The sequence below is a fragment of the Zalophus californianus genome, chromosome 4 (assembly GCF_009762305.2).
Source record: "Zalophus californianus isolate mZalCal1 chromosome 4, mZalCal1.pri.v2, whole genome shotgun sequence".
Lineage (NCBI taxonomy): Eukaryota > Metazoa > Chordata > Mammalia > Carnivora > Otariidae > Zalophus > Zalophus californianus.
In genome coordinates, this window is record NC_045598.1 from 157,602,717 (window position 1) to 157,619,404 (window position 16,688).

At 36.0% G+C, this 16,688-nt stretch overlaps 1 protein-coding gene across 25 annotated transcripts in view; it reads left to right on the top strand.

The window, feature by feature from the left end:
• Nucleotides 1-16,688, top strand: part of RIMS2 (regulating synaptic membrane exocytosis 2) — a 583,419-nt gene that overhangs the window by 153,707 nt on the left and 413,024 nt on the right. The gene's annotated exons all lie outside the window — the stretch shown is intronic.

Sequence of the window (16,688 nt, forward strand, 5' to 3'; positions counted from 1 at the left end):
AAAAGAACAATGCCAGTTATACATGCAAGTGATAATCTTCACTGTTTCTTACCTTCAAATGATATTTCAGTATTTTTTTTAACATATATTTTTTGAAGCAAGCTCCATGCCCAGCATGGAGCCCAACACAGGGCTTGAATTCACTACCCTGAGATCAAGACCTGAACTGGAGCTCTGTGATCAAGAGTGGGAGGCTCAACTGAGACACCCAGGCATTCTGATATTTTTCAGTATTACTACAATCACAATTAGGTTCTTTCTTAATTTTTCAAACTTTGTTCAGCCGTTACCATGCTTAGTTATTGGTATATAACTATAGCTTCCCTAGTGTTCACTGAACACATAAGAAAACTCTGCACATTTAATAAGCAAGTATTGGTATTGTGTGGTGACACAGCTACACTTATGTCAATAATCTACAAGTGTATTGTATATATCATGTTTATATAACGGGAAGTTCTCAAGCAATCTGCCAATACCTTACAGATGTATTGAGAAGCTAAGTTAAGAAAATCACAATTACAATGCAGAATAAGACTGCCAGGTGAATTTGTTCATCTGTAGTTTCTGTTACATCAAGGTGTAATACTAGTGTCTGATTTGAAAATATTCTCTAAAAATTGGTAACTCTAGATCATTGACATGAAAAGCCCCCATATTTTTATTTATTTGCAATTTATGCAACTATCAAATTCATTAACAATATAACTGAACTAAAGTCTCCTTTCTGCCTATATTTCTGGATTATTTGTCTTACAGTTTTGTTGATATATCAGATTCTTCTGTTTACTTTATCTTGCAAATATATAGTACTTTATACTCTAAGGAAGTATTTGAGAAAGCACAGTTATATTTGGTCAGATAGATCTGCAGTTTTTCCATTAAGTTTAATTTTTGCTGAGGATTTTTGAAAAATAATATTTACCAATGTAAGGAAATGCCCTTTTATTCCTACTTCTTTTACCAAGTTAAAGAAATATAGTTGTATTCCTAATTTTCTAAGAGTACTTTAAACCATAAAATGGTGTGGAATTTTATCATATGCTTTTCTTCATTGATTGAGATAATCATCTGATTTTTCTTCCTTAGTCTGTTATATTGCATTATATAACTAAATTTTCTGATGTTGCACCATCCTTACATTCCTGTGGTTAAATGGTGGTTGATTGTGACAAGACATGTTTTCTAATTGTTTTGGATTTTGTTATTTAAGTTTTGGCCTATGTTTTGGCTCTCTTTACATGTACATGAGTAGAATTGGCCTATGCTTAGCTTATGTCAAAATTATATTTGGCTCATGAAATGAGATATGTGACTTTTATTCTTTTTAAAATTTAATTTCTGGAATAATTTATATAGGATATGAATTAATAACAGTCCCTTAAAACTTTGGTAGAATTTACCAGTAAAATTATAGCAATTGCTACAGGTACCCTACTCATAGACTTCAGCCCATCCCAGATGACACCTGCAAATGGTTCTTGAACATACCAATAGCTTCCTGCATCTCTCTGCTTAAGGGCATTTTATGGCCAATGAAGTAGGCTTAACCTGAGGTAGAGGGACAGAAATGCCAGTGAGCTAATAGATAAATACCCCACTTCCTTGCCTCTTAGTGTGATGAGTCTGAGGGTTCTATCAAGACCAAGCTTCAAATTAAAAAAAAAAAAAAAAAAAAAAGACCAAGCTTCATTTACCTTCAGAAATAACCTACTCTTTGACTGTTTATTGGCTTTTCTCTTTTACATATTTCACTACCCCTCTTTTTACTGTACTTTTTGGGATCATCTTTCAAATAAACAAACAACTTTGCATTCAGATCTTTGGGTCAGGATCTCATTGTGGAGAAACCCAAAAAAGATAAAAACCATCTAGGTCTGGGATTTTTTATAGAAGAGGTATTTAAAAAAATTATTAAATTGCAATATAATTCACATAACATCGAATCCACTATTTTAAAAGTATGTAAGTTAGTGGTTTTTCATATATTCACAGTGTTGTGCAACTATCATCAATATTGAATTCCAGAACATTCCATCACCCTGAAAAGAAACCCTATAGTCATTAGCAGTCACTTCTATCTCACTTCACACCCAGACAACCTCTAAACTACTTTCCTTCTCAATGGATTTACCTATTTTGGAAAGTTCATATAAATGGATTTATATAGTATGTTTCCTTTTGTGTCTGGCTTCTTTCACTTGGCATAATGCTATAAAGTTTCATCTGTGTTGTAGCAAGAATTTGTATCTTTATCGCTGAATAATATTTCCTTGTATGGATATACCACATGTTGTTTATTTGTTCAACAAGTGAAGGGCACTGGATTGTTTATGCTTTTTGGCTATTATGGATAATGCTTTTAGGAACATACATTTACGAGTTGTTCTGTGAACATACATTTTAATTATCTTGGGCAGTAATTACCTAATACTGGAATTGCTGGGTCATGTGATAATTCTCTATAAGTTTTTGAAGAACTGCCAAACTGTTTTCCACAGTGACTGCTCCATTTTATGTTCTTTACCATCAATGTACAAGGGTTACAATATCCTATGTTCTCACCAATACTTGTTATTTTCCTTAAAAAAAATTACATCCATTCCAGTGTGTATGAAGTTGATTTGGGTTCATTTGCTACCACTACTGTCCACAACAGCTATGCCTAGAATCAGATGGGAGTCCAAGAGATTTGACACTGGGTACCAAAATTATCTACATGAGATTTACAATGGACTTAATGTGAAAAACCTAGTATCCCTTGCTCTTTAAAGACTGGGTTTGAATTCTGACTGCATTGCTTATCAGCTGGAAGACACTGTCTATGTGACTTAACCTCCTCAATCTTCAGTTTCTTCATCCATTAACTGAGAGGAATTAACATACATTAAATGGGATAACAAATATACAAGAATTAGAAGAGTGCCTGGAACATAGGGAAAACTCAACCAATGCTACTTACTGTTGTTGTTAGTAGCTATGGCAGTGGTGTTCTTACTAAGACCAGAGTTTGGTTACAAAGCAGAGTTTACAAACCAGAGCCTGGCTATGCAGCATGAGGTCTGCAGACCTGCAGAAGCAGCACACCTGAGAGATTGTTAAAGACATAGAATCCCTGCATCTGTGCCCTCAGACCCAGGACTCAGAATCTACATTTTAACAAGATCCCTTGGTGATTCAAATGCACATTGCAGTTTGACAAGCACTGGTTTAGTCTATCATCTTGCTGCTCGCAACTTATCCAACTCCTTATACCAGGCAGTATCCACAATTTTGTTTTTAATTTATTTTAACAGCTTTATCGAGGTGTAATTGTTATACAAAAAAGTGCACATCTTTAATGTAAACAATTTGATGGACTTGAGCAAATGCATACACTTGTGAAACCATCACCACAGTCAAGAGTGATAAACATTTGGAATCTGGAAAGTTCTTAAATATTATTTGATTTTTTTCTTAAAGACAATTTCATGAAAGCCTATGTATTTGGATTGTAGAAATTTGCTAAGTAAACATTTTAAAGAAAGAAATATATAACCATTATCTACTTATTGTTAATATATTAATTCACTCATTCCTTGAGCTTGTCTTGGTGTTTTCTAGGCATGTGAGATAGAGCAGTAAACTAAAATAGACAAACATCTCTACTTTCCTGGACAATATATTCTAATTAGGAGATGCACACAACATGAATATTAATGATGAATAAGTATTATTAAGAAGGTGTGAATGCGCTGGAAAAAAATTAAAATCTAGATACTTTTGGGTGGTGTTGGAAATTAATTCGGATGGCCTTAAGAGTGACTGTTGGGCAACGACTTGAAAGAGATGAGGCATTGTAGATCTGTAGGGGAAAAGCAGTCCAGAAAGAGTTATTGGCATTGTAGATCTGTAGGGGAAAAGCAGTCCAGATTGAGGTAACAGTGAATACAAGAGTCCTATGGTACGAGAATGCTTGACATGTTGGAAAATAGCAAGGAAGTGTATGGCTGGAGTAGAGCAAGTGGGTGAGAAGAGTGAGAGACAAGAGTTAGAGAGTAAGATTGCAGAGGACCTTCTGGATCATTGTAAGGACTTCGGCATTTATTCTGAGCAAGATGGGGAGTATTAAAAGGTTCTGACCAAAAATGTGACATGATGTGAGTTACATTTTAAAATATTTTAAAGGGTTTATTTCACTGTTTTGTTGAGGTAGATTAATGGGAAAAGTGAGAAAAGGATGGAACCTGAGAGACCAGTTATGAGATTATTGCAGTAATTTAGGCAAGTGATGGTGGTGACTTAGACCAGGCTGGTTGTGGTAGAGATGGTGAGATGTCATCTCTGTAGATATGGCTTAAAGTAGAACCAAGAAGATTTTCTGGCGGAATCTATGTGGGATGTGGGAGAAGAAGATGATTCCAAGATGTTTGGCCTGAGGCAAACTGGGAGGCTTCAGAGTCAGCATTAACTGCTATGAGTAAGACTGGATGGGACAGTTTTGGGGTGAAGGTCTGGAATTCAGTTTGGGCGTGTTAAATTTGAGATGAATCAAAATACAAATGCACTAAAACTTAGATATAAGGCTATGTTTTTAATTTTGTGTTGTGATAGTGTTGTGAGTATCAACACACTAGAATTGCAAATTCTTAGAATAGTAAACGTCTCTTGGATAGGTCAAGTTGGACTTGCCTTTTATTGAACCCTGCTTTGAAGTAGGTCACACGACTGTATGTGATGAGTGATGTTATTGCTTTTTAGCAGTTACAGGAGCAGGAAGTACAATTTAAAGGAAGTCCATATAGTAGTCTATGGCTTCTGAAAATTTACTTACAGGAAACTATGGAAGATCCCAAACAGTTTTGTCCCTTCACTTTAAAGTTTTAAAGAATTACTAGTAAGAATCTGAGAAACAGGTAAATGAAGCTTTATACTTGGGAATTTTTTTCTCTGAATTACGACCTCTTCCTTAAAAATACCGCCCCCCACCATGTTCCAGTGATTTCCATATCACCATATCTTGTTAGTATTATGTTAGGATTGCGTCTAGGTTTATACTCCCTGTTTTCTTCAATTTGGATGAATTATCATCATCTTTACTGTCTGATAACCTTCATATAAATGTTCTGGCCTCCTTCCTTTTATAACATGTCCTCTTCAGAAATTGTCACATTCTGTTTTCCATTTTAAATGAAATCTTCAAGGTGAATATGCTTTCTATTTAAGAAAAGTTAAACTTGCTTCCCCCCATTTTTAAATCATAATTTTACTTTAAATTTATTGAAATTATTTTATAATTCTATAGTTTAGACATCATAACTTTTAAATTCTTCTAAATGATGGAAAAGAAAACTGACAACTGATAGTTGTATTTATTCACATCTTTGAGTCAATCACTATGCAGTGAAAAATAATTATTCTAATTAATATCACATTTTATAATGTACTCTTTGAACTCACTTTTTAATTTTGTTAAAGTTACTGTTTTTTAACTGAAATTTAATTTATTTTTAGGGCAAAGGGGGTTAACAATGTAGTGCTAATATATAAAGAAGCCAGTGAGTTCAGCTTGAACAAAGTGCTGTAGCACAGACTAGCGGGAAAACTTAGTAATTGCAGAAACGTTCACTTTCCTTAATCTTGCTGGATATACCTACTGTGTAAGAGTTGTCCTAAAAAAAATTACTTAGAGAAATTTAAACTTAAAATGCAGTTGTGAATTAAAATGAGATTTGGAAGTCAAATAAATATTTACTATGAAGGCAACAATTACCTTATCCTGATAATAATATGCAATTAAAATCTTTTTAATGACTACTTTGGCAACCACTTCCCTAGTTTTTTGGTAACATTCAATTTAGAACAGAGTTTATAAAATAAATCACATGCTTTGATGAAAAGAAAAATAAAACACCACAAAATATGTACAGCTAATTGGTTACCTTTGGTACAATTGACTCCTTTACTCATACCCCTCCATATAAAAGCCCCTGAAAGTAAGCTATATTCTATTTTTAAAAACATTTGTATGAAAATTCAGTAATTGATTCTCAGTTAACTAATATATTTATGTTAAATACATCTTTCAGTGTGATTATATGTTAAACACACTTTCAGTGTGATTATAAGTATCAGTAAATATTTTCACTAGTCCAGTTAACCTTGATTGGTTTCTAGTCTGACATTATCCTTCTTACATATTCCCAACTCCTCCTCCTGTTTTTTTTCTTTTCCTTCTTTATTTATTTACTTTTTAAAGATTTTATTTATTTGACAGAGAGATTGACAGAGGGAAAACAAGCAGGGGGAAGGTCAGAAGGAGGAGCAGACTCCTCACTGAGCAGGGAGCCCAATGTGGAGCTCGATCCCAGGACCCTGGGGTCATAACCTGAGCCAAAGGCAGATGATTAACGACAGCCACCCAGGCACCCCTTTCTTTTTTATTTTGAAACATTTCAAAAATGTCAAGTTTAGAGAATAATACCAACCTTATACAAATCTTAGTGTTTTGCCGTATTTGTTTTATATTTTTTTCTTTTTTTAGAGCTAGAGCGATTATCTTGAATACTTTATACATATATACTGCTAATCCATAGATAGTATTATTTTGCAAGGTTTGTAATGCTGTATCACAGATGTATTTATTCTTCTGTATTTATTGTATTCATTCCTCTGAAGCTTGTTTTATTTATTAACTCTGTATCTCTAGTTATCTCAACATTTAGACTCATCAAAACCCAATTCATTCATTTTGACTGCTGAATAGAATTCTTCTGTATGAATATGCTACACTTTATCCATTGTCATGTTGGTTTCGGTTATCCAAATTTCTTCTAATGGAAGCAGTGCTCCTTGTACATACCTGTTCATGTCTTCTTGTCCATGCTTGGGAATTTCTCTGGTGTAGAAGTAAGATTTCTGGGTTGTAGAGCACATGGAGAGCCATTTTCAGTTTCACCTGATACTGCAGAATGGCTTCCCAAACTGATCGAAGTGATTTGCAGCCCTGGGAGGAATGTTTGTGAGTACTGGTTTCTCTACTTCATCTCCAGTGTTGGATCTTTTTTTTTTTTTTTTAAGGCTGTGATTCCTCTTTTTTTTTTTTTAAAGATTTTATTTATTTATTTGACACACACACAGAGAGAGAGAGAGACCACGAGAGAGGGGAACACAAGCAGGGGGAGCAGGAGAGGGAGAAGCAGGCTTCCCGCTGAGCGGGGAGCCCAGTGCGATGCGGGGCTCGATCCCAGGACCCTGTGATCATGACCTGAGCCGAAGGCAGATGCTTAACACCTGAGCCACCCAGGCGCCCCTCCAGTGTTTGCTATTGTCAGACTTTTAAATGCTGCCAAACTGATGACCTGTTATTCTACTGTGATGTTTGTCTCTCTTATTGAATATGGAAACTCTCCATATACTCTGACTGCATACCCTTTGTTAGCTGTATCCGTTGTAATAAAACCTCTTCCAGAGGGTGGTTCCTCTTTTTACTTTATCTTATTATTTTACTATTCAAAAGTAAACCTTTTAATACAATAGAATTTATTTTTTTTATTTTTAACTTCCATCATCTCATATAGATAACAATAGATACTCATCTCATATAGATACAATAAAAAGAAAAGAAAAAACTTCTTGTGTTGAGAACTCTTAGGATCTACTCTTTTAACAACTTTCCTATATATCATATAGTGGTGTTGACTATGGTCATCATGTTGTACATGACATCCCTAGTAATTATAACTGGAAGTTTGTACCTTTTGACCACCTTCTTCCATCAAGTCTGTCACTAGTAACCGCAAGTCTGGTCTCTTTTTCTAAGAGTTTCGTCTCTCTTCTGTTTTATCTTAATTTAATTTATTGCTATGCAAATTTAGAAGCTAAAATTCTGGGTGCAAAACCAAAAATCTTTCTATAACAGTTATGTCTGTTTTAGCAGAAAGATGTTAAAAATTAAGAATTATATCATGGCATAAAACAAACTACTTTAATATGTAGAGATAAAAATAGAGTTTAGGGAAAGTGGAAAGAGGAGTAAAGGTTTAAGTTTAGGCAGGGTGGTATAATTTTAATTCTTTTATTTCTCTGAGGCTTTAAAATATGAGTTAAATTGTGTTTTTTTCTCAATTGGGTATTCTGTTTGGCTAAATAGGGCAGATGTCTGAAATTTAAGTAATATTGACTGCATGGTAATATAATAAATCATTGTATTTTCAACTTAATTGTCTTGTCTTTCATTTTCATTATCATTTCCTGTCTTTTAACTAATGTTTGGCATCTCAAATTGCCAAAATGTGAGATGGACCCATCATACTATGGGTATTATAATGTTGAAATTGCTACTCAATTATCTGATTGTTTCAATTTTCTAACTTAATTGGTTACTTACTGTAAGGTCATGCAACTGAATACTCATATGATCGAACCACCTCAGTTCTGTAATTTAATTGGTTGAAACCAGTTTCAGCTTCATTCGATAACTCTTTTTGGAGAACACTCAAAAAGTGAATGAGTCCTTTAATACTTATGATATTGCTTTTTTTTCCCCCAAAGTGGTTCTCTGCGCCCTCCCCCCCCCCCCCCGTAATTACACAGATTGTTCCTTTTGACTCTCCCAAACTGGCTCTTTTCTCTAGTTTCTGAAGTTTGCCTCAGGCCTTCCTACCCCTGATGCTTTGTGCTATTTTTTTTTTTAGATTACAGACTTCAGTTAATTTTGCTGTAAAACCTGGCACTTTTAACATCTTTTCTTTAAGTAATATCAACTCTGGGTAGTATAGGCTGTTGTCATATTCCTTGGGGACCACTTTGCCTGGACTAGGTTTCTTTTCTCTCTCCTCCAGCCTCCTATCCCACAACCACCCAGAGCAAAGGAATCAGAGTTTTCTGCATATGGGTCTGGTCCATACTTTGTACTTAGGCAATTATTAATCCCTGAACATAGCCGACAATGCTCAAATCATGGTATAATAGGTATATTATATTTGAAGTGCCTCCCAGTTTGGATTCTTTGATCAGTAAACCAGCTTCTTTCTTCTTCTTCTTCTTCTTCTTCTTCTTCTTCTTCTTCTTCTTCTTCTTCTTCTTCTTCTTCTTCTTCTTTCTTCTTCTTTCTTCTTTCTTCTTCTTCTTCTTCTTCTTCTTCTTCTTCTTCTTTCTTCTTCTTTCTTCTTTCTTCTTTTTTTTTTTTTTTTTTACCATTTAAGGCAATGGGTGGGTTAAGAGAAGCTACAAAATGGGAAACCTGAAGCTCATTACTTCAAGCCTAAAGGTAATTTGGGACAGCGTTAGGTATACAGAAAAGGGAAGTCAAGGAAAAGCCAGCCCCTTCTATCCTTGTGCATTATAGGGAAGGAGAAAGAAGACAGAGGTAAGGCCAGTAGATGATCAGAAGTTTGGTCTAATCACTTCTTTCTAGGCTTTGACCCAGAAGGAGGATGCCTATTAGTTAAATTGAAGGGCAGCTTTTACCCATCTTAATATTTGAGGTTCTTGCAAGAGATCACCTATCCAGATGCTCTAGCACCCACTGGGGGCATGGCTACTTCAGATGAATTCAGCAGTGCATCATGGCCAAGAAAGGGCCAGCATTAGCTTTCCAGAGCTATCCTTAGTTCCAGTGTGGCATGGAGGGCATGAAAGTAGCTGCATGTCCCTGTCATGACATCCCCCTATCCTGAGGGATGAGAGATGAAGGATGAGATGACTTTGAAGAAGAGGCTTCCAAACAGATAGCTTGAGCCATGACTAAATAGAGGATTATTTGGGGACTAGGTGGATTCAGTAGTGCCTTGGGATCTGAGGTGAGATCGAGTCAACAGTGGAGCACAATCCTATCAAAATTGAGAAGACCCAGACTGAATTAGATGAGTTGCAGATTTCAGCCGCAGAAGCCCTGTAGAACACCTAGACACGTTCTTGGAAAACAGCAGGGAAAGGGCAGAAATATCAGAAATAGAGAATTTATCCAAAGGAGCTATTTAACAGACTAACATTATGTGAGTGGTTTAAAAAAAAAATTTGGCTAGTATGCTGTTGAGGAAAATCAGATCAAAAATAAATAAGCTATGTTTTGTTGCAAGTAAGTTTTCAAAGCTACAACAGTCGGTAACAGAAAAGAGTTTGCAACAACTAAGATTTGGAGATGTTCCAGGTTAAAGGTTCTTCTGTCCTGCTATCTGCTGAGAGACTTACAGAAGACACCATAGAATTTTCTTGCTTCAATCTGCAAATGTGGCTGTAGCTAGAGAGGCCATGCTTGTAGTTCAAGGGGAATTTGGGAAAGTCTTGCTGTTTGTCTTGAGGTATTAGATGAAGCAAAATTGCTGATTTTTGTTTGGTAATCCGGAAGCCTGTTACTTAGAGATTACAATGATCTCTTAATTGCTTAAGGAATGTATTTGAAAACTGGAGACCTCTAGAATATGGGTCAGTACTTCAACTTTGCAAATCTACTGGGACAGTGCTGGGAGGGGGGGGGGCTTGTCGGTCAGTAGTTATAAATTCCACCAAATTCTGCCTTTTGAGATGTGGAGACACCATGGCTCTGGTGATGGGAACTTCTGGGTAATGCTGTGATTGAGCCTGTCTGGATTTCTAGGTCTCTTGCAGATCTTTTTTGAATCCTTGTTCTTTTCAAACACAGCCTGGGCCAGGGGAGAAAAAGATATCAAGGGATCTATGGTAGGAATGCATTCATTTTGTAGCATTTATCATAATTGTAATAGAAACAGTATTTGTGCAATTATTTGTTTTGCTTCTTGTCTCTCCCATGACACTTTAAATTCCCCAGTAAAGTCTATGTCTGCTGAACTGTATTCACCAGTGCTTAACATAGTGCCTGGCATATACCAGGCATTTAGTGAATATTGTATGAATGAGTAAATAATTAATGAATTAGTATTAATAGCTATTGGTCCATCTACAAATAAATTGGAATTTTATAGTCTGAATTAATTTTTATGATAAATTGCAGCTTCATCCAAGTTTACTTACTAATACTGAATGCAGTATTAATCTTTTAATACTACTAGTTGGATTAACAACTAGTTTTCTGTAAGAAAAAGCCCTGATTTGTGGCATTTTCCAATTTCTGTTGTCTAAACACGCCTGCAGGGCTGATTTCAAGCTAAGCCACATTACTTTGTTGAATGTGGAGTTGGGAAGAAATGTGCACAACTGGTTCTTATGACTTGGTGAAAGCTGGCTCCAGAACTACCCTGAAGCACTTTCCTGTGTGAGTTTAGGAATGCACATTCTTCACATACAAAGATTGTGCTGATGATACACATTCAACAACGTGTAGTTTAAAAGCATTCTCAATTAGCTAAGGGAATGCTATCAGCTGTGAAGGATAAACTCAAAAAGTGTCTGTAGCTCAACATTATGGACGTTCGTTTCTTATTTACAGTCCACATTACAGTCCACATTGGTCTGGCTGATCAGCAGAGGGCTCTCTTCCAAGGGCTCATTCAGGTTCCTGGGCTCCCTTTTTTTTTAAATTTAATTTTATTATGTTATGTTAATCACCATACATTACATCATTAGTTTTTGATGTAGTGTTCCATGATTCATTGTTTGCGTATAACACCCAGTGCTCCGTGCAGAACATGCCCTCTTTAATACCCATCACCAGGCTAACCCATCCCCCACCCCCTCCCCTCTAGAACCCTCAGTTTGTTTCTCAGAGTCCATAGTCTCTCATGGTTTGTCTCCCCCTCCGATTTCCCCCCCTTCATTTTTCCCTTCCTACTAACTTCTTCTTCTTCTTTTTTTAAACATATAATGTATTATTTGTTTCAGAGGTACAGGTCTGTGATTCAGCAGACTTACACAATTCACAGCACTCACCATAGCACATACCCTCCCCAGTGTCTATCACCCAGCCACCCCCAACCCCCCCCCCCCCACCACTCCAGCAACTGTCAGTTTGTTTCCTGAGATTAAAGAATTCCTCATATCAGTGGATCATATTATACTTGTCTTTCTCTGATTGACTTATTTCGCTTAGCACAATACCCTCTAGTTTCATCCATGTTGTTGCAAATGGCAAGATTTCGTTTTTATTTTGATGGCTGCATAATATTCCATTGTATGTATATACATACCACATCTTCTTTATCCATTCATCTCATGATGGACATCTTGGCTCTTTCCATAGTTTGGCTATTGTGGACATTGCTGCTATAAACATTGGGGTCCACGTACCCCTTCAGATCACTACATTTGTGTCTTTGGGGTAAACACCCAGTAGTGCAGTTGCTGGGTCGTATGGTAGCTCTATTTTCAACTTTTTGAGGAACCTCCATACTGTTTTCCAGAATGGCTGCACCAGCTTGCATTCCCACCAACAGTGTAGGAGGGTTCCCCTTTCTCCGCATCCTCGCCAACATCTGTCGTTTCCTGACTTGTAAATTTTTGCCATTCTGACTGGTGTGAGGTGGTATCTCATTGAGGTTTTGATTTGGATTTCCCCGATGCTGAGTGATGTTGAGCACTTTTTCGTGTGTCTGTTGGCCATTTGGATGTTGTCTTTGGAAAAATGTCTGTTCATGTCTTCTGCCCTTTTCTTGATTGGATTATTTGTTCTTTGGGTGTTGAGTTTGGTTAAGTTCTTTATAGATTTAGATACTAGCCCTTTATCTGATATGTCATTTGCAAATATCTTCTCCCATTCTGTTAGTTGTCTTTTGGTTTTGTTGACTGTTTCTTTTGCTGTGCAAAAGCTTTTTATCTTGATGAAGCCCCAATAGTTCATTTTTGCTCTGGGCTCCTTTTTTTGTGGCTCTTTATCTCCTAGGTCTTGAATGAAGAGCATGTTGGTAGTATATGAGAGGTATTTTTTTTAAAGGTTTTATTTATTTATTTGACAGAGAGAGGGTACAAGCAGGGGGAGCAGCAGGCAGAAGGAGAGGGAGAAGCAGGCTCCTTGCTGAGCGGGGAGACTGATGTGGGGCTCAATCCCAAGACCCTGGGATTGTGACCTGAGCTGAAGGCACACACTTAACCAACTGAGCCACTCGGGTGCCCCATATATGAGAGTTTTTTAATGGCACACATCATTGCACTTATAATCAAATAACCAGGACATAGTCATATGGCCATGGCCATCCCTAAGTACAAGGGAGATTGAGAAATGCAGCATCCTAGGGGAAAAAGAAAATAAATTTAATAGTTAGCCAGGATCTTCCAGTTTTCTAGTCATATGACAGATTAAGCTGATCAATTTATATTCTCTTACTAATAACACACATTTATAAGCAGGCTGCAATGATTAGAAGTGGAGTCTAGTAAATTCTTTTATGTGTACAGAGTTCACTGGGATCTTATGAAATTGGTCTATGGTCTAACCAATAATCCTTTGCTTCCCTGAATTACTCTATTATTTATTATCCCTATTTAAATGAAAATTACAGTTTTGCAGAGCTTTAAATTCTTTTAAATTATTGTATGCACTTGACATAATTTTGTTTTTCTTTTCTTTGGCTTTCAGCTTAGTGCTTGCATTTATTATTTATATAATTTTAAAGAAATATTTCTATTTTCCTTAGTTTTTTTCCCTCCCTTTCAAACCCACCAAGGATGTTTGTAGAACGGAACATATGATAATAAGTGGCAAATATGGGTCATTAGAGAGTATTCCATCTCTTAATATTGCTATATTACTCTGAAAAATTTGGCATATTTAGAAATGAAGGTAATAATACCTTATAATTTTGAATCCTATATGTCTTTGTATTCTCAGGGCCTTGGTGTTTTCGATATTTATGAAGATCAGCAAGACTAATAGGCCCTAGCCATGGCTATTTACAGGCATATATGTTACTAAGATATTTTTTAACAGCATTCATCATATGATACACTTGCCAATTAACTTAATTGGTTAAAGGGCTTCATTAACAAAAGCCCTGTGATTTTGTTCCTAAATCAGTTTAATTTTGTTTCATGGACACATACTTACCTCTGATAGACATTAATAATTTCATAACCAGTTAGTTAAAAGTCCTCTCCTACGTACACGTGTGTATTTGTTTGTGAGACAGAGTTCAGTATCCTCGGTTCAGGAGTTACACTGCTGTGTGTGTGAGGGACTTTGAGTGGAAGTGTCAGTCTCCGTACTACTTCAAGTGAGTGGATTTGTTTACTGAGCTTTAAAGATTAACAAGCTATTAATCCAGGAATGAGGGGAGATAGTAAAAGAAAAGGAAAGTGAATTGGGTGTTAGGATATGAGGATCCTAAGAGCTGGCAGTTCAGGGGGGAGCATAGCGTCTAGTCAGAAAAGTAAGCAGCCAACATGGGTATCCCAGAGAGTACGGGGAGACAATACCAAGAGAGTCTTTAACAGGAATCGTACGGCATCCTTCAAGCCTTCTACTCATTGATCTTATATTAGTGTCCCCTGGGTGTTAACAGGTGAGGAAAATGAAGCGCATCATTCTTCCAAGTCTTGTTCTCATTTTGGGCTACCCAGAAATGTTACTATTACCATTTGTATGATGACTAGTTCATGCTGAGGTAAATGGGTGAGGCTACGCACAGCCTTCTGTAGTCACTGAGGAGCATACATGTAACCCATTCCTCATATCAAGTTGGGAATCTCTGCTTCAACCAGTGGTTCTCTAACTTTATCCGGCATCAGAATCACCTATAGGATTTGGCCAAAAAGTCACAGATTTCTAGGTCCTGCCCCAGAATTTCTGATTCAGTAGGTCTGGAATGGGGCCTGAGAATTTGCATTTTTTTTTTTTTTTTTTAAGATTTTATCTATCCTCTTGACCGAGAGAGACACAGACAGAGAGGGAACACAAGCAGAGGGAGCTGCAGAGGGAGAGGGAGAAGCAGGCTTCCTGCTGAGCAGGGAGCCCGATGCGGGCTCAATCTTAGGACCCTGGGATCATGACCTGAGCGGAAGGCAGACACCTAACAACTGAGCCACCCAGGTGCCCCGAGAATTTGCACTTCTAACAAGTTCCTAGGTGATACGGATGCCATTGTCCCAGGGATAGTCTTTGAGAATCTCTGCTCCAGAAGAACTTAAGTAACTTGCTTACCTTGTCACAAATAATGAAGCAGCAATAGGTTGTTTCTGCAGATGATTGTGACTGGATACTTGTCTGTCTCACCAACTCACTTCTGTTTTATTGTCAGTTACCAGGCACAAAGGGTATTATTTTTCAGTACTCTGACTTATTCTAAATGGATTCATATGAAATCATGTAGCTTATATTATCACTGTAATATGAATAGTAATCTGTTTAAAATAAGACAGAAAAGTTGAAATTCAAACTTTATTTTAACATTATTTTGTGGTTCTATATTTAGTTTACTTTTGACATTTAAGAGAGATCTGCAGTACCAATATCTGTCACAAGATGGCATCAAAAGGCTGAAGATTTTGGTTGAAACTTCATTTTGAGAGATATATTTCATGAGTATTCAAACAAAAGAAATTTGTGCTATGAGCTATTTTTTTAATTTGGGTGATATTTTGGTATTTCCATATCAAAAATACTTTCTTATTTACTTATAAAAATAAAATAGGCACATATATTGACATTATTGATGACTAATTCTTTTAGAAATCAGTGAAACATAAATCTTAGTGTAATAGTATCCAATAGCTTATCATCTTTCCCCAAGAAGGATTTCAAAAGAATTCAAGTTAGTAAGCATTTAAAGGTCTTACTGTCCTGTGATTGATAACGTCCCTTTATGCAAATAGATGATGTAAACCCTGTCCCCAGTGAGCTTTGAATTTAGTTGAGGGGGCAAAAGAAATGTATATACAGTTCAAAGAGATAACAAAATAATAAAAATGATTAAGTACAATGTTGTACAATATGGATTATACAAACATCATGAAGGAGAATGAGGCCAAGTAAGCAAAAAATTTTAAATGGCATTTTACAAAAAGTCTTTGTATCAGTTGAAAACACCATAATGAATCTTCCTTTTACTGCGATTATCTATCTGTTATTATTATAACTTATTTAAACTATAAAGAAGTGTTTGGCAATCTTGACAGCTGTGTAAGTTTCAGTATTTGACATAAACGTCAGAAAACACTCACTTGAAATATGAACTCACCTTTTATTTCATGAATATATAATTTTATTTTTCCTGATTAATTGAAAAAGATTTCTTAGAAGAAGGTGAAGGTTTTCTGGTCACAAAGATAGTAGTTAAAATATTCTTAGATTCCTGGAGTCTGAAAAACATATCTATTAAAAAATCAAGTGTAGAATGGTGATTACCAGGGGATGGAGGCAGGGGGAGAAAGGGGATTTGCTGTTTAATGAGTATAGTTTGAGTTTTGCAAAATGAACAAATTTTGAAGATAGGTTTCACTGCTCTGTGAATATACTTAGCACTATCGAACTGTGTACTTAAAAATGGTTAAAGTGGTAAATTTTTTTTTTGCCACAAAGAAGAAAAAACAAGTATCCTTTATAAATTATGAGCAACTAATAGGTTTATATTGCGGATCAACAGTGTTCCTAGCTTTATTTTAGCCATTAAGAGCTACTAAAAAGAAATAAATGCCCCTTTAAGAAGCTTATAATATAATTAATTGGTGATAGAAGATTAACCTAATTATTAGTAGGTCATCTACTAGAAGTCTAACATATAGCAAGCATTGTGCTGGACATTTTATATAAATTATTTCCAATCTTTAGTTCTCAAAACAATATAGGAAAAAAAAGTACT